The sequence below is a fragment of the Zosterops lateralis genome (genome assembly GCF_965231275.1).
Source record: "Zosterops lateralis genome assembly, chromosome: 8".
Taxonomy (NCBI): Eukaryota; Metazoa; Chordata; class Aves; order Passeriformes; family Zosteropidae; genus Zosterops; species Zosterops lateralis.
In genome coordinates, this window is record NC_139768.1 from 29,016,167 (window position 1) to 29,040,756 (window position 24,590).

The 24,590-nt window shown below is 42.4% G+C and overlaps 1 protein-coding gene across 1 annotated transcript in view; it reads right to left on the bottom strand.

Moving 5' to 3' along the window:
* Positions 1-24,020, bottom strand: part of RHOBTB1 (Rho related BTB domain containing 1) — a 50,029-nt gene extending 26,009 nt beyond the window's left edge. Inside the window, exons 1-2 of the mRNA XM_083865995.1 lie at positions 23,920-24,020; positions 19,407-19,502 (exon numbers count right to left, since the gene is read on the bottom strand). The gene's annotated coding sequence lies outside the window, so the exon portion shown is untranslated. The remainder of the gene's footprint in view (positions 1-19,406; positions 19,503-23,919) is intronic.
* Between the last annotated feature and the right edge of the window lie 570 nt (positions 24,021-24,590).

A 24,590-nucleotide genomic window follows, 5' to 3' on the forward strand; every position in this document is an offset into this window, starting at 1 on the left:
ATCTAATGGAAAGAGAAACCACAGTCTAATATAACTTAATATGAATGGTGGGCATGAGAATGATCTGAAAAACTCAGGCCACCAGTAAGGCAGTAAGCTCATCAACAATTATCCCCAAAAAACACACTTTCCTGAAACAATATGAAAGTGCATTTGTAGCTACTCCATATTGCAATCTATTCTGGAGATGTATTTTTTAGTGTAGTTTTGGAGTGACTCCTTCAGAGAGCCATTAGGAAATAACATGTCAAAAAGAATATAAAAAAATTTACAAGACTATGCAACACTCTTGCCTTCATACCCAAGTTGCAAAATTACTGCTTGCAACCATGGAAACTGGAAAAGGAGATACAAAATGCCAAGTTCTTCAGGCACTGAAATCTCTACCTTGCAGTGCAGAATCCCAAGGCACCAACCAGCACGCTGGCAGGGACCAACGAGCACATGAGCCAGAATAAGCATGTGAAATGTTCGTTCTCAATATATAACCTGCCATGTGTTGTTTCAGAATCTTTAGTGGAATAACACAGATATGCCAGGGGACAAAACAGGGGGAACTTGCTGTTCACTCATGCAAGAGTGTAGAATTCACAGACAGCTCTGATTTGGGGAAAGCTTAAGGGCCAAAAGGCTGTTTTGTGGTTTGCATCAATTTATTCAATTAACTTAGTGCTACACCAAGTATATTTGTGAAGCTAATCACAACATGGGATCAAGCAACACATAAACCACCAGCTGCTGAAAGACCATCACAAAACAATTTTTACAAGGTGTACATTAATATTACTATTTTATTAAATCATAGGAGGCCTGTTGAGGAGGCTGGTTTCAAAAGGAAAACTCCTCCTGGTCAGCATCAAAGAACTAGCTGGTGACAAAGGCTGGTAAGACTGAAGGTGGGATCGGATCACTAGGTCACCTGGGGACAAAGTTGGACATGAGCCATATCAGGCTGGATTCTTGTCCAGGATGAAGCAGCATTACCCTATTGCTATTACATAAAGTTTTGGCAGTTTACATGGAAAGACTGAAGAGACTACCTCAGAAGGAAGAAATTCAAGATTAACGCTGGAATTTATCACCTATTTACCCTACCTGGTCCATCAGCAGAAAACAACGGATACACCAATGACTGGGGAAGGAGAAAACCCCTTATATTCTAAAGCTGCCCTGACTGCAAATGTGAGACCCTGGGCTCTCCCAGGGGTAGAAAGAGAAGAGCAGCTGAAAGAAATTTTTTACTGCACAAGGTGATAAATGAGATAACCCTGTCTGTTGCTGCCCACAAGAGTGCAGGTCAATGGAAACACCTTTCTCTTCCACAAGGGCAGAACCTGGTTCTATCCTTTTTCTTCCATATCTTAGGATCTTAGGGATATCTTAGGACCAGTACCTAAGAAATAAACAAAGAAATAAATCCCTCAGAATGCTGCTAAAATTTGATAAAGCTGGAGAAATTAAACACTGAGACAGTCATCAAGAGAGACTCCACTTGGCTTGCCTGAACCAACTTCTTTCATGTCAGCTTTTGAATAATAAGCACCAGATTCATTTCTGGATGCTACCTCTTTTTAAAGACACAAGTTCTCAGAAGCTCCCATTCAGCTGCCATAATCCCCACTCTATCCTTCAAGTTTTAAAGGAAATGAAAAATTTGCCATGGCTTGACACAGAAATGAAAGGAGCAGCCATTAATGATGATGTAAAGTTGAAGATAGAATAAATGTCTCTAAGAAGTTTGCTAGAAAACTTTTCAGTTAAATGATCACCACAACCCTCACAGAAATTGGAGAGACAGAGAATAACAACTCCCTGTTTGCAGCATCAGATGCCTGTCACTCTGCTCTTTCGCTGCCCGCAGGACTCCAAATTTGTTTGTTGCTGTTAATTATTGGGATCCTTTGTCAAGCCCAACCTACCTCTGTGATGACACAAAAACTTTTCATCAGTAAGAATGAGCATTTCCTCAGATGCCCAAAAATCAGAGATACTAGTAAAATACAAATTCTTCCCACATAACAATGTGTAAAACAGACTGCCCTCTGCTGAGGGCAGACAGCGCAATAGCTAAGAATGAAAATATTCAATTTTAGGTCCAATAACAGATTCTTCTGAACCGCTTAAAAAAAAAAAAAAAAAAAAAAAAAAAAAAAAAAAAAAAAAAAAAAGCAGCTCAAAAGGACCTGGTTTTGTGTTATAAACGCTCAGTCTATCAGACCAAATAGAGACCCAAATGCAGAGTTCAGCATTAGACTTGAGCTATGTCAATTATCTGACAAGTTCTGGAAGACCTGAAGGGCAGAAATCAACAGGTTGATTACACTGAGCAGCTTACATATTATTTTGACCTGTGACATACCTTGGGATAGCCTTTGTGATGAGATCATCGCCCTAGAAATTAATCCACATGGCAGGTGAAGGACATTTAACCATTTCAGAAACCTCATGTGTGGGAATCTGGGATGAGAGTTTTTATACGGTGGCAGAGCCTGCAGCACTGCCTCTCCTCCTGTCACCAGTATTCCAGAGTCTACCCCAAGAACAAGCCACTACACAAGGCAGTCTCTTGTGCCTCCTTTTGCTTCTTTCTTGGTATGCACAGAGATGTGGAAAACTGCCCATAGTGGACCTGGAAAGGGGGAAACATCCCTACAGCTGGTACATGACTGATTTAAGGCTGGCACTTTAGCTTTGCCTATGTATCTTGTAAGGATTCCAGATATACCCAGCTACAACTGGCTATTCATTCCACTCACCAGAGATAATCATAGCAGACACAAGGGACCAGGCAGTGACCAAGATCTGGCATTGCTGTGGGTCGTAATCTGTCACATCATCACAAACTGAAATTAACTGTGGCTGACATGAATAAAAGTGGCTGAGAACCAAGTACCTGAAGAATGGACAATACCCATTGATGGTGATAACCATCACCAAACAGCTGGCACTTTTTAAAGCAGCCATCCATAAAATGCATGAAGTCCTCAGATCAGTCCTCCTTCTGCAACAGAAAATCATGCTGCAGGAGCTGAATGAGGGTGCACCACTAATACCATGTTAATTCAGCTCAAGAATACATTTTTGAAGCAAATATTCCATGGTTTGGTTCACATCAGGTGCAGCCAGAGTGCATAAACTGAATTTGGAAGTGGACTGTGTGCCACCCACCTGTGATAAGCATTCAGTCCATGGGACCAGATTAAAGGCAGTCTGAAGTAACATCTTTTGTCCCTGAGCTGTGTGCAATGTGGACACTGGACCCTCAGCACCAATTTTTTTATTCCCAGGTCCCCTGCTCTACTGCATCACATAAACCATCACTGTAGGCAGAGCATCAGGTGCTCTGATTCCTGCTTTGGTATTTGGATCAACATAACTGGGGCAAAGCTGAACCCCTAGTGACTGCCATGCCATACTGCCCAAGAGTATCTGGGATAACATATAAAACTCAAAGATTAAAAGAAGATGGGTCCTTGGAAAAGTCTGACTCAACACTGTTAAGTTTCACTGTAATAAACTCCATGAAAGGCCTGATTTTACTCTTATGTAATTAAGATGCTTGTAAAGTATTAAACTACAGATGCTGTAGTAGGGGTCGTTAATGATTGTACCCATGCATAAAACACGTGTTGACACTGTATGCTGTTCCCAACAGTACTGCAAGAGTAACAACAATAACCACCAAATAAGGCGTTCTCTCAACTTCTGTGCATTTCTGTGGGGAAAATATTTATCGAGTTTCACTAGAGCTACAAACAAAGAATATTCCAGAGACACTGGTGACCTTCTAGCACAGAGAGCTGTTGAATTCCCTTTCTGTACTTGTTCTCATTCCAAAAGACAGAATCAGGCACTTGCGTCTTGAACTTTGTGTGACATTTCTTATGCATTCTCTTCTTTGTTAATCAGTGATCTTAGAAAGACATTATATGTAATTTTATTAATTCCCAGACATTATTACCACTAGGAAACTACCAAAGGAGTGTGAGACCTCATGACAGCAGGAAAAACCCACCCAAGAACCTAAACACTGACTGGAACAGCAAACACTCCAGGATGGCAGACTTCAGGTAAATGCTATTTTCAGATCATGGGTCAAGTTCTGCACTTATTCTCAAATGCAAGTCCAGCAACATTAACAGAACAGTGCAGGAGGAACATAGATGTGGGGTTTACTTGTAATGTATAATCCCACACAGAGACTATTTTGCAAAGAAAAAAGTAATTTAAAAAGAAGAAAGAAATTGTTTTCTTGGGTCTCATGTCAGACAGAGAGGAGAGGAAAACAGAAAAGCAGCATAGTGTTGGATGGGAGGCAAAGGGAATCCATATTTTTGTTTCATGACCTGTCTGCATTGCAAAGAGTCCCAGCTATGACCACACACACTGCAGGTGCACCAATTATAGCTCATGCACCACTCGTTCCTTCAGCAGAAAATCTTGAGCTCTTTTATGGAAATCCAATCAGTGATCCAAGGATACAATCACCCAGTCTCTGAGCTGCTCTGCAAGTCTGCTGTATATGCAGCAAGGCAGCCTGAGCATTTCCTTTTCTTCCTTCCCAAGCGCATACTTTGCTCTACAGTGTTTGTGTACTTCTCTAGCAGGATGGAAGGGAGAAAGGGAGGAGGATGTCAAACACCTGTTGCTCCTTTGCTTCTCCTCCTTCAAGGCTTCTCTGTCCTTCGGTCCCCTCTAGCACACACTAACATCTGGATACAGGACTTAAGCATTTTTCCAGCAAATAAAATGTATTAACAAAGAATCAAACATCAGGATTTACGAGTCAAGTGATCAGCTCCTCCTCTCAGCCTAATGCTTTGCAGTATTTATGAAGCTTGGAGTTTTAAAAGGGCAGGAGTTTTAGAAAGCTTCCCAGAGCTAAAACTGATGTTTATTTCTTCTTGGATAAACATACCTCTGTGTATCTGAGCCTGTCCCAGATCTTATGCTCCTTAAGTATTACATCACTTAGATAAAGAACCCTGGTACAAATACTGAACTCACTTTTTTTTTTTCTTCTGTTAATAGTGTGTAGATACATTGTATATCTGAGAGATAGAATCAGACGTGCAAATGCAACACACATAAAAAGAAATCATAACCTAATGGAAGAGGACCTAGAAAACTACTGAAAAGAACTGAAGCCATTCAGTTTTCATGAAGTGTGGCTCCTGATCCTGAAATATACCATGTACTGAAATATTACTACATGTCATGACAACTCTTCAGTGTAATCCTAACAGTGGTAAGTTTCTCCCCACATGCATTATTTTTGCCTAGAAAGACCAGCAGCTGAAGGACCCCCTTAAGCACACTGGAAAAGCTAATTTCCACCTCAGCTTCTATTACAGCTCAAGCTATTACAGCTCAAGCTGAACATTTGGCTTCAAGTCAGCTGTGTGTCCTGAAATAGTACACAAACGGAGGATGAACAAAGTCATTGAGACTATTCTGGCATCACTTCCTTGCTCTTGCTGTGACCATATGCAGAGCCTCAAGGGCTTTCTTTATTATTATCCTTTTTAAAACAAGTATATTGTTGCCTTCAGAGTAGTGTCTTGACCAATAGACAGCAAGTCCTCCACCTAGTCTGCCTCGGTATGTCCAGTGACGGATTTCTCCTTGCTCTAGATGTCAGATACCACAATACCCACTAAAGTTTGACTAAACAAATGAAAAATCTACTACTGTTTGTGTCTACAGTCCCTTCCCATGGCCCACAAATAGGTCCCGACATAGACACCTGATAATCTGTGCCACAAGACCCCCCCAACAGCCTCCTGCTGTTGTCAGAGCAACTCACAGCAGACTCCACAGACACTGTAAGGGGAAAGAAAGGGGAGGGGAAAAAAGAGGGGGAAAAGATATCCTTCGGGTTTGTACTAAATGACACTCAGAGGTACCAAGCGCCAGGACGTTTGTGCTTCCCGTACACATCACACCCCTCTATTTTTGCCTTGCACCTCGTGGCCTCGCTGGAAAAAGAAGCCAGACAGATCTGTTTCATCAAGGACTCAGCCCTCTCTGTCCCCGGAGGAGGGGAGGATGCCACCACCTCCTGCTCTCCCCCGACGGGGCGGGAGAGCACCTGCGGGCAAACGGGACTCGTGGGGCGCCGCCCCCCGCCCCCCTGCGGAACCGCACGCCGGCAGCTCGGAGCACGATCGCGCCCGGGCGACGCGGGACCTACCCGGGAGGGCGGGATGCCCGGCGGCCGGGGTGCGTGCAGCGGGGCTGGCCCCGGGCCCGCGGCAGCGGAGGGGGTGGCGGCCGCCGCCGCGCCCCTTTCCCGCTGCTCCTCACGGCGGCGGGGCAGCGCCCGGAGCCGGCGCGGCCCGGCAGGGAGGCGGCATTGCCGCCGGCGCTGCTCCGCCCGCCCGGCCCCGCCGCGGGGTCCCCGCCCGGCCCGGCCCGGCCCGGCCCGCCCTGCGGCGCTGACTCGGGCGGCGGCAGCCGTGACGTGCCAGCCCCGCGGTCTAATTTTAGCGCAGCGATTGGATTTCATTCATGAAACCGCGGCCGCGCGTAAAGGGGCGGAGGATGGAGCCGCCCCCGCACGCCCGCCCGACGGAGCGACCCGCGGCCGGGATCGCCGGACGCATCCCGCCCCTGCCCCACGGCCGGGATCTCCGGGACGCATCCCGCCCCTGCCCCACGGCCGGGATCTCCGGGACGGTCCCGCCCCTGCCCCACGGCCGGGATCTCCGGGACGGTCCCGCCCCTGCCCCACGGCCGGGATCTCCGGGACGCATCCCGCCCCTGCCCCACGGCCTCCGGCGGAGACTTTCTGCCATGGCCTGGCATGGTAAAAGCTCGGACACGAAACAACTTGAAAACAAAGCAACACCTCCCATACGCAATCTTTATATGTATACACTGTAAATATTGTTAATACATACACAGTGCAAAGGTCCTGAAAGCCTCCCTGGATGATGCCCTAAGTTGGGCATGCGATTTCTTACTGCAGGCGCTGCTGATATCTTTTGAAATCACTTCTCTCTATTCTCGCTAGTGTTTGAAGTCTTCATTTAAAACACACATATCACAATTATACCACAGCCTCACCTTCTTCTACAGTGACAATCTAGACTTGGTGTTTTCAAACCAGTGAAAGCAGCTCAAGACCCTGTGTGTTACAATGCAGACCCTGCTCTGTGCTAAAACACTGGTCTCTGGCTCTTGGTTCACCACTTGACATCAACAAACCAGTAAGGGGCATGGGCACAACTGCTGCAGCTAAGGATAGTTTTTGACATAGCTGTGACTATTTAAAAAGTAGTCACTATTCAAAAAATACTCTCTTACAGCAATCTGGACTCACACACTGCACAGTATCGTAGCATTAAGACAGTAATTTTTTGAAAAATATTATGAAGTTGCTTAAAACCCCACTTACAAGAACAGTTATCTGTACTAGTAACAGGTTAACAGTATCCAAATGCATTTGGTTATAGTCAATTACTTACATTTTTCAAATACCCAGAAGCCAAACTTACATTAACCAGGTCTGACTGCAACAATTTTCAGTTGAGTACATCTATGTCAGGACAAATTACAGTTTGCAACTTCATATCAAAGGAGGCTATTAGGGGCAGAAGAACAACGTGCATCATGGCAAATATTAAAGTATTCCTCTCCTAGCTTTGCACAGTTTGGATGGACAAGACAAATGCATCAGAAACTAAAACAACTCTCACTCCGACATTTACTTACAAGCAAAGAAATATCAAGTTGATAATGCAGTCAAAAAAAAAAAAAAATTCAACTGATTTAAAATGTATAGTATAATTACTTTCTGTTTCTTAAGTTTCAAGTTCTATGGGAATTTTTCTTCTCCACAAATGAGGGCTAAATTTTTCATTCTGTGCAAGAACAACAACTCCATGTATTCACCTGTTTCTCAGACACACAGTTTTTAGGAAAACAAAAAACATCATGTTCATCCCACTCAATTCAGGAGGCTGAGCAAAGCCGTGTTATACAAAAGGTATTCCTTTTACTAAACTGTTTCAGTACAGCAATTTTTAATTCCTTATTGGTACCTTTTTTCTACAGTCTAAATGATCACTTTCTAAAGACAAATAAGAGCTAGAACCCATGTCTCTATTAAAAATACCGAGACTTTTACTGCTGCAAACAGTGAGTGCTAATGTGAGAACAGGTAAGTTAACATAAAGTGAGAGAAAACTGATACAAAACAACCAGACTTGCCATTGACTCAAGAAGTGTTGGACTGTGATTCAAAAAAAATCCAAACCAAGCCAATAAAAAACCCCACAAACCTTTAGATCTAATTCCCACCTCTTTACAGAGCTTTTCTACAAAAAAAAATAAAGGGAAGAGGACAGGAAGAAAGTTATTTTTGGTGCACAATAGTAAATTCAGCAGAATACAGCAATGACAAAGATTAGTCAGGTGGTTAAAATTGGAAAAAGAGAGAGAGTGTTGCTTTTGATGGGGATAAAGAAAAGGTCTCAAGTTTCTCTCCTTTTTACTGTTTCATCAAAGGGTGATAAAGGCTTCTGCTGCTGTGGAAATAGGTACATGCTACTATATTCATTTCCATTTTAATGACCATCTACAGCAATTTTTACCATTCAGTGCTTTCCCACCACAAATGTAAAACGTCTTACGTAACTTAGATTGCAGCTTTTCCAGCAAAGTATAAATAAAATCCCAGGACAACCAGAAGTTCTCTGTTCTCTGATACATAATCCTGTATGGAAACGTATTTACATTTTCCCAAACTTTTTAAACAAACAGTTGAGTTTTGACCATAAACTTGAGTGACACACTGAGAAGTGGTTGGAATGCATCTCTAATAGGGTGTAGAGCAACTGACAGTTTCTAGGCTTTGGTACAAGAAAGCACAGTAATAAACCACAACTATTTCCATTGACTTTGCATAAACATTAAAAATCCACAAATGGTAAAGTTTTACTCATTTGGATGTTTAAGTATTCCAGGTAGCCAACTTGGATTTTTCATTTTCATTTGTTTGTTTTCAGGGAGGAATAACAGCTAGAGGGAAAGGAAGAAGGGAATAAGCTCTGTCTTTGCAAGCAATCCTAAAGGACATGGCATTGGACCATGGTAGCATTTAACTACACTCTGCTTTTGCCAAGTCAATACAGCTTTCCAAAACATGTTTATGGGCTGCCAAGTGAGCTCTGTCACTGCAGCTCAGTTATGTGCTTTAAACACTATCTCACAACTGAGAGAACAACTGGATTTTAAAAAGACTAAAATAATAATTAAAAAATGCATTCACTCCCGTGGAGAATTCTACTTAGAATTATCTTAGTTTTGCTAAATTTCAAAATGCATTTGAAAGCACAAATGTAAATTCACATCCCCATATGTTCCAATCTATTATTTTTTACTCTGGGGCTAAACTAACCTTTTGATTTTGAGACTATATTACTCAGATGATTAAAAAACATCAGGAGAGAGCATCAGTTGTGCATAGACTGTAAGTGAGTTTACAAATAACCTTTCTACTCCTGGATCTTGAGAGTCAGTTTAATTCCAGAGGCTGCTCCAACATGCAGTGTTAGCAGAACTCCTTAAGAAACTTTCTACCAGCTCAGAAACACTAAAGCTCAGTGCCCTCAGGCCCTTCCATCCTCTGCACTTCTGAGACACCAGAGAAAGGCTCAGGAGGAGACAGGTTGAAAAAATACCAGTCAAGCATAACAGGAAGAACAGGAGGAAGGTTCTACAAGCACTTGGTTTAGCTTTTTTGACAAACTCTTCTGGAAGGGGAGCCCATGGTTCTCACCCCATTACAATCTAAGTGTCCTTCCTCTGCAGAGGACTAATAATCTAAGCATGGTAACTCTAGGGTTTAGAGTCTACATTTCTGTTTATCAGCATTCTGAGAAAGCCTACATCCCAGACCCAAGGGCTATGTGGAAGCAAGAGGCTGTTCCCTGTATTAGAGGTCTAGGTACAGTCTGCTTAAAAAGAAAATCCAAAAATGTAGTGACGTGGCTCTTCACTCCCTCTGAGGACCCACTCAAGCTTTTAATTCAGGACAACTGAGATTATTTACCTACTGCTTTAGGTAGTAACACCCAAGCACAAATGCAGTTTCCTATGACAAGCTACACCAACAACACTCAGCAGGGACAGTTACAGAACTGAACTTGCTTACTAAAAGAGGGCAGGTCTGACATTGCAGAGACCGCCTGGGACTGACCAAACCTGAAACCAAACAGGACATCCTAGAGCTTCTCTCTCTCCCTTATCCTTGAATGCAGGGGCCTTTCATATTAGAAGACTTTAGGAGCAAGTTTAGATTAAAAAATATTAGTGGAAATAATTTAAAGGCACAAGGAATTAAGTAAAACGAAAGAAGTTAAATTGTCCTGTATGAGCTCCATATTGCATAAGGCAACTTCACAGGGAAAGAAGGTGCTCTCTACACTCCATGAAATTTGCTTTCAACAATACAAAGTGAACATGAGTGATGTTGTACAACCAAAATCAGAAAACATGGTACTTCAGTTATGGATTTCACCATCCACCCATTTTATGTTGTATGTGTAGTCTCAGCCAACTGGAAGCAGTTAATTCATGTGAATTAAAGCAGTTTAATTCATGTGAACTAAAATACCAGAATTACTCAGCTCCTGTCATAGAAGTCTACTTTCCCCCCACAATTAGGCGTAGAGACTTTAATGATGTGGGTAGATCAAAATAATTTCTAACTATTTTTGTAATAGATTAGGATATATTTAATTAGATTTTGTCCATTAAAAAATCATAAAGAGAACAAATGCCTTGAATAAAATTATGTAAGAATATATTCTATAAACATTGAAATAAAGTTCAACTCATTTCCTGTCAATACAATTTTTAATGCAAACCTTATTAAAAGGTTTGCATTCAGGGCTGCAATGTACCCTTGCCAAATGCTCATGTATTCCTAATTAGCTTTCTTTTCAAAACTATTGTATATTGTACCCAGTCTGTTCTTCCTTTGGTTAGGATTTGATGTAAGGTCTCTCTATTTAGTGACATCAACATCTACTCTCAGCCAGCTATGCAAATTGATTAGGCCAGTTGCATCCCTTTTCCTACAATCCCACATTTGTCTTAATTCTCAGAGATGGAGCCATGTATGATGCACAATGGTACCTTCACTGTGTTCATTAGACACCAACAAAGACCACTATGAATTTATTTGTTAGGTTTTTCCCCAGTTCTTCATTGAATCCTAAATATAGTGCAAGACCATCATCCGTTAAGAAGCCTGCAGTGCACTAGATTTTATTAGAGCATTCTGTGAATGATATATAGCACCAGTGGTTTGCCTTATGAATTATATTTCCCCATTCTTTTTCAGTAGAAAAGGGATATAGAAGGCTTAATATAGGCATACATTTTGAACAGCTGAGTAAACAGGAAAGAAACCATCTACAGGAGTAAAATGCCAATATTTATAATTTGGAATAAAAACTAAATATCTACTTTTTTTCAGAGGGTTATATTTTGACAGCGCTTTAGTTTTCAGACTAATTATGTATAGGATATTGGCTTTTGCATTTCCCTTCTTCCAGATTTAATCTTGTTAATTACAAGACCCTGATTTTCTCCATGTCACTCCAAAACAGAATATCAATTTAGGTGGGAAGAGTCCTCCAGAGGTTATTTAGTCCAACTTCCTCCTCAATGCACAGCTAGCTTCAAAGCTTGATCTGGTTAAGGATAGCCGGTCCAGAATCTCCAATCTGCGTGTTCCATTGCTTAGCCACTCACTAGGAAAATGGCTTTTTTTACAACCAGTGAGAAATTTTTTTCTTTACACCTGCCTTCCTGCTACTTGTGACTGCTGCCTTTTGTCCTTTTGTCGCACAACTGTGAGATCTGGTTTCCCCATAACCCCTTGTGAGTACCTGAGGTAGTAATGAGATGCCCTCTTAACCTTCTCTCCTCCAGGCCAGATAAGCAGCTTCCTCAGTGTCTCTCTCATGTTTCAGTTTCCCCACAGTATTAGCAGCCCTTGGTTGCACTGTCCACAGTTGGTCAATCTTTCTTTGGAACTGCAAAGCCTGAAACTGAGCATGGTTTCTCTGAAGCCGCCTCACAAGTGCAGCGCAGAGGGAATAAGCCCTGCCCTCGCCCTCCTGGCTGCACCCAGCCTCAGGAAGCCCCGGGTGTGGCTGTCCCTCGCTGCTGGAAGGGCGCTCAGCCGAGCCAGGTATGTCCCAGCCTATCCACTTGTGCTGTCACAGTCTCTCTGATGGCGCCTTAAACTCTAATAAACTGTCTTTGCTCTTGCCCTTCTCTTTCTACAGACTGATGGGTCTGGTCTTAAAAGGGAGTGGATTCACTTGAACAGTCCCAGTTTGCAAAGTTAGGTGTAGCAGGATACAATTAAGCAAAACAAAATTTTGGCTTAATAAGAAGAACAGCAAGAGAAACAGCTGAGCAGTTATATAAGAGTCTCCCAAGGGAAGAAGTGGCAGAGTTATGGCTCACTGCATTCCCAACCCAGAGAGGACAAGGCTGTTTTAAGAATTGGTTCTACAGCAGAGTTTTGTATCACATGTGTAATCTTTTCTAATGGGAACAATTTTGCAACAGCTTGTATTTGCTATATTCCACGCTTCTAGATCCTCAGGACTACAACATGGATACAAAAGATTTAATCAGTTTATAAAAACAATTCCAAACAAAAGCTAAATAGAAAAAACTGATTAGTAGGAGGATTTCTTCTTGGCTGTGTCATTTTGCTGTTTGGCAAGGGAATGAATCTGGAAGTAATAGTGCTGGCATCTGCATAACTGTTCAGAGCTTCTTAAAATGTTTCTGCCATCTAATCAGATGTTAATGGAATGGAAAGAACTCCTTTGTGGGATGAAATAAGAGTCATAGCAAACAGTCAGCTGGGGAAGATTTTCTGTCTGTCTGACCTGGTGGCTGGCTGTCAGTCTCCATCTCTCCTCTATGTAGATCAGTCCAAATTCACTTGTCTCTGAGTAATGAGTTTCCAAGAGACTTGAAACCTCTTTATACTATAACTGCAGGAGGTTTTCAATGACATACACAGTATTTGCTTCTAACTCTTGATCTAAGTTATTGAGCTTTAAAAACCACACATAAATGCATCAGCCCTTTTTCTTCCATGCATTATAAATGCTCTTTCTGCCTTTTGAGGATTGCATAAATCACCTATTAAAAGCCTAGTAGATTTATACACAGGAGAGGGCAAAATGTAGACCAAATTTTGGAAGTTAAAATATTGGTCAAAGATTTCAGAAATTCAACAAGAGCAATACACAAACAGAGATCTCTGCAAGAATGTGCTACCCCTGCTTGGAGTTGCTTATGTTGGTGGTATAAAGAGACCATGAGGGCAAGTCTTGAACACAGATCTCAAGTTACAAGAGCTAGAAAATGTCAGGTAGGGCTGGTGAGGGGAAGAGAAACAAAGTGGATTTTGTTTCCCTTTTCACAGTTGCCAAAGCCTAGTGTTACTGGTCTCTGAATCACTGCTTATATACAAGAACAGCAGCCACCAGCCATACTCTGATCTTTATAGGCTGTCAAACCAATAGAGCAGAATTAAGCAGAAGAATCAAAGGCAGCTTAATCTCATCATCATTGATCTTAGAGAAACAGCCTTATTAGCTACAACTTACTCTTCTGCACCTCTATCCCATAGCAAGCTAGACACAAAAGTAAGACTCAGTTATGGTTTTAAGAGCCTGATATAAATCCTTCTGAAACTGTTGAGGAAAAGCTTCCAGTGACTCCTCTGGGCTTCAGTTCGGGGAGTAATTCAAGAAGAAAAGGTCCACACAATTAGTTGCTACATGTCTGTCTTAAAAAGATGATAAAGTAGCTTAAACAAAACAGAAATGAATGAAGCACCTGTAACTTCACTACTTTTTCACTAGGTTGTTCAAAGAGTGTACCTATTTGGATTAACAATCCCCCCAAGATTACAGTACACAATTTTCCATTTATTTTGAACAGTGTGATTCTGCACAGTAGCAACAGTGGGATTTTATGAATTCAAGACCAAAACTCAAACTGTGCTACATTCTCTGTATTTTATACCTTGGAACCACTCATTTTTTGAAAGAGAAAGCTTTTCAAGGAAGGTAAGACCTTGCGCCTCTTACCACCACCTTACACCAGTTTACTGACATGATTTAGTCACGCTAGCAAAAACTGCCTTGCAAAGCCTGCATTTTTGCAACACAACAAACTCAGTGGGTTTAGGCTGGATTCTATCAGCATGAGGTTTCTACTGTCCAAACACCACTTAAGTATTTTAGTGGTTTACTTCAATACGTCTAAACAAATCTAGTTACCATTTTTTCTGTTTCCCCAATGAGTTAAGGTCATAAACCACAGGCAGAAAGAATATTACCAGGGTTGGTTTTGATGGATATTTTTCACTTCCTGAAACACTTCTTATAAATTCTAGCAAAAGGGTGTAGCTGAAGGATAATGGTAATTGCAGAAATTGCAGAAGAATGCACACAAGTGATCCATACAAGAAAACACACACCAGTGATTCCAAGTCTAAGAAACAGGCAATAAAGACAGTTTGCATGTTTCACCACTGGCTGCTTGATGAGACTTCCCTAATTATGCTTATTAGGAAGAGAAGAATTCTGTTCTTTTAAATGCTACCATCCAAAAGCTATCAACCATGAAATCATATACTTCTTGCATATATTTGCAGTTTTCACAGAGGGTCTAGGACATTACTTTTAGGACCTGCCAAAATATCACTGTTACAGGTTTAGACTACAGATGGGGAACAAATCAGAAGGCTTAAAGGAGTGTGTGTATACTGTGTAATTTGCAAAGTACTGAGTAAAAGACATCACTTTCCAATTACACTTACAAGTGCAGCATTTAAATATGTCAGGAATAGAATATACCTTTGTAAAATAAAAAACAAACTAGAACCAGCAGCAGCAGTGGTTTTGAAGCTAATCAGGAATTCAGGGAGCTTTAACAAAATCAAAAATGTCCCAGTGCCTTGAAATTTCTCATCCACTCATTGCTTGAAATCATATTACCAAAGCATCATGAATTCTACTAGCAGGGTTTTTTTTTTTTCTCTTTCAATAAAGTAGCAAGGCATGTAGCATTCTATTTTTAAGCTTTTTTACAGTCTTTTCTGAGTCAGGCAAGAGTTCTTTTCCTGGGTAAAGGTAGAAGAGAACTACTAAGGTATTAATCTTATTTACTCACATAATATTGACAAAATTCCTAGAGCAGGGTGCATTTTGGAGCATTATAAAATCCTCAAGAGAAATAAATTCCTCCCATACCTTGTCCCAAAAATATTTTTGCAGGAAAAGGTATGGATTATTTACAGAAGAATTGGCCAATAAAATGTCATCAAACTGCATCTGTTACAGAAGATAAACATTTCTCCACCATTCCGATTTTTTACATTAGGCTTCTAGCTGAAATTCAGATCTACAGCTAAAAGACTAATGTAACTTTATAGTAAGAGAAACATTAAAAGTTCTTTATTTATAGTGTTGCTGGTGGGGAGCACTGTTTCAAACACATAAGAGAATAAAAAGAACAAAATTTACCCCTGGAGAAATTCAGTGGAGACAGTTGGATCAGTCAAGACAGTCAAGAGACTGGAGACAGTCAAGGAAAGCCTGACCCGCAAGTACTTTTCTTAGAAGACTGGAAAGTATTTTACAAAGCATTCTTCTGTATTTAGTGACCAAAAATCTACATTATTGTCCTAAGCTTGCATGACAGTCAAAAAGATGTGTCTGAAATAGAAGTGACAAATTCAGGAAGTTCAAGTGTTACGGAATAGCCATGAATCAAGAACTGAAACATGGAGAGCCATAAGGCCCCACAACACATCCATCTCAAGTGTAAACTCTACCTGTTGCACAGGACAGTTACTGGAACACCTGCCCATGCTGAGCACATCTAGGAGCCCATGCAGAAGTAAATTTCACCACTGACAAAGTAGCTGAAAACAAAAAGCTGCTAAAGCTCAGGTACTATTACCATACTGTGCTTTTTTACTGCAAATCCTAATTTTGAGGCTGCTAGGCCCTTGCTTCTAGAAGTGTGAGAGACATTCCAGAAGGTAATTCCAGCTGGCAAGAGAATATTCTGATGTAACAGCACTGATTTTATATCTCAGCTTCAACTTCTTATGTTGGGTACCTTGATGCTTAAGCTCCCTGAATTAATGGACATTTCAGAACTGCATCGTTTCGTTCTTCCTTTCCCACCTAACCATAACTAATTGTTCCTGATTCTGCATAGGTGTTGTGAAAAACAGTCATTCTCCTTTATGTAAAGCACAGGAAAAGGCATGATAAAGTTAGAAACATGGATTTCAACAGTATGATAAACAGTGCTAGAGAACATAAATTTAATTACAAAGATCAAAACAGCAACACTGCCCCTCCTCTCTCACTTGAACCACCCACATTTCTAATCTTTGGTCACAAGCAGTCATAAGTTTGAGAAGAATTAGTTCAAGCAGTTTTAAAATTTTCCATGATAAATTTAATTCTGCTGAAGGTTACTGTTGCACACACAGTGCTCACCCTCTGCTGGCTTCGCACAGAGCATAACTTTGTATTTACCATTCTGAATTGTCAGCTACATTCAAGTGCCAGATTGCTCTGTAGAGGCAATCACACACGTGGCTATTTTATTCCACTGACTGTGAAGACAGTAATCTCTGAGAGAGCAGTAGCTCCTTTACCCAGACAGCTAAATTTACTACTACTTGTCTCATAATGCCTCAAGTGACACAGAAGCCCAGAAGCAAATAAACTATGACTGGGATATTAAGGAGTAAATAACACCTCTACAACGACATGACACATCTTCCAGAGATGTAGCGTTTTCTGACTCAAGCACACACCCATCCATAAGTTAGCTTCTTTCAGACCTGCAGATATATTCTCTTTGAGAAGTGAGATCAAATCAGAGAAACAACAGGAACTGGTGTGGAAACAGCAAGTTTCTGAGAATATTGTTCTATAATTTAGCTACATGTGCTATACATGTAACTCAGAAATTCATTTTAAAACAGACTGGGAAATAAGGCTTGAAACTGGGAGCAGAGGTGAAAAGAGATATTTGGATTCTTGGGTGTGCCATTTCCCTCATTAGGTACTTTTTGATGGTGAGATCAGTCAATTCGTAGTAAATAATTCATACCATCATTGTCCTGGTTTCAGCTGGAATAGAGTTAATTTCCTTCCTGGTTGCTGGTACAGTGCTGTGTTTCTGACTCCCTGAGAGAACGCTGATGGCGCACTGATGTTGTAGGTGTTGCTTGGTAGTGCTCACTCAAAACTGAGGACGTTTCAGGACCTCATGTTCTGCCAGGGAGCAGGGCCAGGACAGGTAACCCAAACTGGCCAAAGGGATACTCCACACCCCAAAAGGTCATGCCTAATATATAAACTGGGGGAGTTGACTGGGAGCTGCCAAGTGCTGCTCAGGGCTGGGCTGGGCCTCAGCCAGCACATGGTGAGCCACTGCATTGTGCACCACTTGTTTTTCTGGGGGTTTATTTCTCTTCCTTCTCCCTTTTAATTCCAATGATTAGAATATTTTATTTTAATTATTAAACAGTCCTTAGCCCATGGGGTTTACCTTTTTTTCCTGATTCCCTTCCCCTCTAATGTACTGGGCACATAAGCAAGCAGCTACATGGTACTTAGCTTCTGGCTAGGGTTAAACCACGACAATCACAACTTGCATATGTGTAATACTGTACACTGGCTTTCAGGAACTGCATTACCTATAAAATTACTTCTACTTTTATTCACAAAGTATATGTTTGTCTTTGATGATGTCCTGAAAGGGGCTCATTAAATTACTAATGTAACTATTAAAGCTATTAAATTACCAATTTTGAGGGATCAATTCAAAGCACATTGAGATAAGCATAAATCCAAAGTAAACCAAGTGTCTCTTCGCTTCACTGACCCTCCCATGAGGCTCTGAATGCTAAAATGTCTTTCTCCTGGCAAGATTAACCCCTTCATTGTATAATCCTCCCTGGCCAAAACAGTGGAAGTATTTACTCCTAGGGCTCACACGAAAAATGTTCTACTTGGTAGTACATGATGATGGGAGGAGGAGGGATGCTTGGTTTGTGTTTACTTTTAGAGCCCAGGGGAGAGATTGCTCCCTAAGCTTCCTGAAAAGATGCTTATTTTTATTCACATTGTCACTATGTTTTCCCATGAACAAATATTTATACTTCAGAGGAAATGTTTCAGTAACATGTTTCAGACAGGATAAGCAGTGTGTTCACTTCCCTTTCTTTTATTATGAGAAAGCAATTTTGCTTACAGGAGGAAGTAAATAAATAGATTCCCCAGAGATGCCTGGGAAGGGTAATTCTTGCAGGGAACCCATCCTGAAAATACTGGCAGCATGTCATTAGGTCAGTGTTAGCTGACCTGTGGAGGTTTTCATTTGCAGTGGCAACAAATGAACACATCAGAGATTTATTGTTTCCTTTGTTCAGAGAAACAGATCATTCCTGTGCGATCCTGCCTTAATCAAAACATTCTCCTTTCTCACAAATTTTAGTTGTGTCTTATGTTCCTTATCTGCATTATTATAATGTATGTTTAATACATATGGCAAGCTATAAATCCACCTTTTGTTAATACCTCTGAACATATAACAGACTGAGGAGGCCAATGGGTAAAAATGACCTGATATAATTGACTACTCCAAATTCTGAGCAAAGGGTTTGACTCTATGATAATCTCCTGAGGTTCCTTACAAGCTGAATTTTCCCACAATCCTAAATTAAATACATGTATTTGGTTTTACTAACTTACATACTTACTGCACAAATGGTGAAGATCTGGCTGTGACACTTGACAAAAGCAATACAAATATACACCTGTAACTCAGGCTGGCAAAACCCCCACTTTTCCCTAGGCTGCACAGAGCAGGAACTCAGAAAGCTGCCTGGATGCATGGAAAAGTACCTACATATTTGTGGTACAAACTCTTTCTTCATCCCAGGATCTCACTCATTTCCTGCACCTGCAGTTAGTCTGTGTAAGTATTCACTCCTGAAAATCAGACTTAGCAGCTTCCGTTTCTTTGATGCTTGGAAAAAAGCTTGACACTGGGTCAAAAGCAACCCTGTGCAGAAGCTGCTCATTACCAACCCTGAAACACCAAGTCTTTGTACATTTATCTGCTGGAATATCAGAACAAAGCTGACTAATCCTGTAAATGAAACGATTATTTGTAGGACTTTTCAGTTAAGACATTTGATACAAAGTTTGCCAAGACACAGATGTTATAACTCAAAAGCTGCTGGTCAGAAGAGCAGTGGTGACAGGCAACACTAAGTGAAACGAGTCAGGTTTTTTTTATTTCTCCCTGTCAATACTTACCTCACAGGAGAAAATGTTCACATCCATTTTTAGCAGCTTGATCAAAAGCAGAATTTCATTAAAAATACTTCATGTCTTTCTCTTACTGTGGCACTCCTAAGGAGGAAAAAAGGGAAAAAAAAAATAAGCTTTACTATTTTCAACCTAAAATTACAACACATGCAACAGCAATATATTTTATGATACATTTCATATTGTAAAGCAGGCCTGCTTGGTCAACAAAACAGTCTTTTAAACTTTAAAACAGATAACTTGTGTATCTTTACTAAAACACTCTTTGCTCCAATGCACTGAAGAAATCATGGGTAGCTTGATGAGCTTTTGAGCATAACTGGAAATTGACACAACTCTGTCAAATGAACTTGTTCATGAATTATTTCCCTTATGGATTTAGATTAAAAACGACCAAACCACCTCAGGTGTCAGAACCCAACACTGCTGTATCCCAGTTAACCAGCTCCTCTCTCTTAGGCAACAGAGTCTGAGGAGGGGTTTTTTGGCTACCTTCAAGAAGATGACAAAACTCTAAGGTATGAGCTGACAGCCTGATGACACATGAACTAGGAATTCTGTGTTACTTCCCCCTTGGGTTACAAACAAAATTAATTATAAACGCCCTTTGTTGGGTTTGGTAAATGCCACTTTATTGCGGCTTGGTTCTCATCCAGGAGCAAGGTGGAGGTTTTCCAGGAATGGAAGATGCTGATTTCACCTCAGATGCTGCCCTAAAACTAATGCTTAGTGGCACAGGTAGGTTTCAGAGGTTCATGCTAGCTTGAATAGCAGCAGTGAAGTGCAGAGTCTTCAAATGAACAGAGTAGTGGCCCACTGGGCATTTCTTCCTTCTTATCAGGATCATTTCAGAACTGAGTTTAGGACTGAAGCTAATTTCTCACAGAAATTACAACCCTCTGTAGATACCCAGCACAACACAACAGAGAGAACAAAGAGAAAATGAAGTAACAATTTATTCCACCTTTGTGGAATACACAAGCCACAAGAATTGACACTAGAGCTGGAGGCATGATGCTTCTGTCCTCTAGGAGTCCTGCCCTTCCCTTTGCTACTTATCAATAAGCATTTTAGGGGCAAAAACATTATCAGTCTTCCTGAACTGCCATGTTTCATGCAGCTACAGCTGTGGAGAATCTTCTCACCATCTTTTCTATTGTGTTCAACCTTACTTCCTCTAAGGCAGGCCCATACAGCTCCCTTCATAAGCTCTACAAATAACTGCCTTAATCCACAATTAAACAACCCCTCAAATTATTAATTAGTGACATTAGCATACTCAGAACTCTAAAACTGTTTAAATAGATATTTTATGTGATATTGCAGCATTCATAACTGTTTACTTGTTTCCTGAGTACTGATGGCAGATTAGAAGTTACTTGCAGCTTCTTTCAGAACATCCCTTTTCAAAAACACCAAACTAAGAAAAGGCCATCTGCTTTATCTGATCATAAACCCAGAACTTTCTACATTTTTACTTCACTGAGATCTCATTCACTTCTAATAGCCTTTCTCTGCTTCACCCTCATTATAATCTATAGACATGACCTCCAAGGATATATCGAGATGCTTCTTACCCTTAAACAGACATGTAAAGCCCTTCCACAAGTTCATTCACATTTTTTTTTCATCAATCATTAATCATTTACATTATTGTCCTACTAAAGGCCACATTAAGACTCTCCTGCTTGCTGAGATTTTTTTTAACTGCTATGCTGTAAAGTCAGACCAGTTGTTTGAAGAATGTAAGCAGACAGAAATGTAGCTAAACCTGATTTTCATCATTACTAAAGCATAAGCCTAAAAGTTCTACTTCACAGGTAAAAATTTGTGGCTTTCATTCCCCTGCCCCTCAGTGTTCCACTTTCTGGTTTTGAAGACAGTTGAGTTCTTAATGAGCATTGTTCTACCCTATTACAACTCCAAAATACAAACATCTTTCATACCATGGTAGTGGAAGCAGATCTCTCTCTGTGATGATGACCTGCACTCAGAAGAACAGAGCAGCTAAACCTTACATGCACCTTCCTTACCAGAGTCTGGAGGAGCTCACAGCTGAGCAGAGAGCTGGCCTGCTGTGTATTTGCAGAGAAAGTATCAGTTCTGGCCGTGGCAGTGCACTTCCTTCTCTCTCCCATCTGCTCCACACCCAGGCAGGCATTACCTGAACTAATGCTCACCCACAACAACCAGCACACTGTGAGACTGAGTGCAGCACATGCAGCAAGGTCACCGTGGGCTGAGGGAAATTATGACCTGCTGGAACACAGAGTAATTCAGTGAGGGATGTACTTGCATGGTGTAATTCTCCAAAGTGGGGAATTTCTTATAAATGGGCAGGAAGGTGAGGAACAGGAACACCTGCTGCAGGTTGGCAAGTGAAACATTTGCAGTGCAAAGCAGGCCAGGTGGAACACAGAAGAGGCCAGGTGGAACACTGGGCTCCCTGGATGACTTCTTGTGGCCAACAGTCATGTCTAATCTGCTCTAGAAGCCTCTTCTGTGATGGACAAGACACTCTTACACACTGACACTACAGAAAACTCAAGATAACTCAGCCCAGTTTTTACCTCAAATCCACCTCAGCTTCACCTTTGCATTGTCCAGAAGCTGATCCAGTCTTTTCCCCACTCCTGTTTTGTTTAGTTCGTTGGGGGGATTTTATTATCATTATCACCAAACTAACAATATTGCAGAATTTAATCCTCTCAGGTTTTTTACGAGTTTCCTTTAACTAGCCCATCATCTCTGTGCGTTGGTTTCAGTTTCTGTAACACCACATATTCACAGTACATCTGCTCCATATCTCTTTAACAAACTTTGAGGGACAGCATGGAAAAAAACCTGCTTTTAAGCCTTATGTTTCTGACTTGCTTAAAATGGTCTCACTTCAAACTTTTACCTTTAAAAGTTCAAATACTGGGAGAAATTTAAGTAAAAGAATGCAGAACCTTAGCTCACTGTTGTAATCTTTACTATGACACACCTCACTTGCTCTACATTACATGGTTGAACAGACAGTAGAAATGTTACTTGCCATTGATACCTAAACCAACGTTTCTTCTTAACATATTTTCAAGCCTTTAATGTGGTTGGATCCACAGCAAATGCAAGTGTTTTGCCCTTTCTATTTCAGTTTAGGCAAGTATGTTTTTTTGCCGGGGTCTCTAGAGGAAAACAAACTTTTTCCAGTATTGATTACATAGACAAAAATATTTATATTGTGATATAAATATTTCCATTTAACTAAGTCCAAATGACAACATTTTGTGTGAGGTTGACAATCAGATTCTAAAAGAAGATATTATGATTGCCACTACCCCTATCTTAGGAGCACCCCCAACAACTCAGTTAAACAGCTGCCAAATGAAAGTGCAAGTAACTCTACTTTCCTCCCCAAGTAGTGTAAAGTTCTTCCCTTTTCTCATTCCTTTTTTCCAAGAGCAGCAAAAGAGCTGAGCTATGTATGGCCTACTGCTTCTCCCCAGAGGTTCTCAACAACTGTGAAGAAGAGAAAAGGCTCTTTAATGTCATTCTCCTGTTAGGTCTTTTTGGGAGGCATGTCCTTCTTTATAACCAGCTCCTCTTGTATCCAGCTCTCCACATGCATTTGCACTCTGTACCAATTACAAATTTCATTCTTGTAATGCAGAGAACCATTAATAATTTAAGATTAAAAAGGAACCTAAGGGCAGGAATATTCCATTTTTGCTCACGAGATAGATGGTATATGCTGCTAGTACGTCAACTCAAGTTATCTTTGTGCATGCTACGTTAATTCAGCAAATTGCTTTTCAAACAAAGTGCATGCAGAAAGTGCCCGGAGAGTTTACACAAGAAGAAAGTTTCATTTCTATGGCAAATGTGCCAAACCAATACCCAGAGAGTGAAATATGAACAGATTTTAATTTTGTCCACTTAGTTTTCACAAACAGGGGTTAGCCAGGATAAATTTTGTAAAGAAGCCCTCTAAGAGCGAGTAAAAGTCATGCCAGGTGTAGTGATAACACCCCCAGCGCCCTGCCTGCCCCGTGAGGAGCCAGAGACACCACGCACACGGCTAACGGTATGGAACGGCTCGGGAGCGATGCAGCAGGACCGCCTGACACCCAAGCGAGCTGTCAGCATTTCTGACCTTACCGCGGAAGAGGACGGGACCTCGGGGCGAGGCGGGCAGGTGCGGAGACCCTCCCGGGGCAGGAACCGGGGGCTCTTGTCAGGAGCTGCCGCGGCGCGGGGAGCGCCCCCGGCCCGCCGGTGCCGACCCGCTGTGCCCCGGCCGCCCGCCGCTCCTTCCTCGGGCGCGGTTTCCTCTGGCGGCCCGACCGGGTCACCCACAGCCACCGAGACACCCACAGCCACCGGCCCCACCGGGACACCCACAGCCACTGGGGCACCCACAGCCACCGGGTCACCCACAGCCACCGCCGCCGTCCGTCCGTCCCGCGCCCTCCCTCTCTCCCTCACGCCCTCCCGCCGCCGGGGCCGCAGCGTCTGTCACCTGAGCGCGGAGCAGGACCGGCTGGGGACAGGACAGAAGTGACGCTGGGCGGGGTGCGGAGGGCGGTGCGGTGTCTCGGGCGCGGTGCCGTGCCGTTCTGTACTGTACTGTGCCGTGCCGTGCCGTGCCGTGCCGTGCCCAGCGCGGAGCGGAGCGGGCGCGCGCGTCCCAGCCAACCAGCGCCGTCACGTGAGCGCGCCCCGGCGCGCGGTGCTGCCCGCGGCCGTTACAGCAGCGCGCGCGCGCTCGGCGCTCTGAGGGGCCGGGGGTGAGGAGCGCGCGCGCTGCCGTGCCCTGAGGGGCCGGGGGTCGCCGCGCTCCTCACGGGGCTCCGGGGCTGCCGCCGGTCGAGCGCTCGCCCTTCCTGCCCTCGGGAGAGATCGTTTCCAGGAATTGAGGGGCTGCGGAGGCAGGAAATCCTGCGGGGCCCCGTGCGGGGAGCGGCCGCAATGGCATCACCTCCGCGCGCGGGAGAGGGTGGGGTCCCCGGCTGCCTCCTCTCTGCTCCGTGTGAGCATCCGCGTGATGAAATGTGGAACTTGACAGTGCCATCAAGGTGTGTGCGCCTCCCCGAACTGTGAATACTCCTGTGTTTAACATTGCTGACGAATAAATCCCACCGCACTGCCCTCCTCAGTTTCCCCACACAAAATTTTCATGCTGAATCGCAG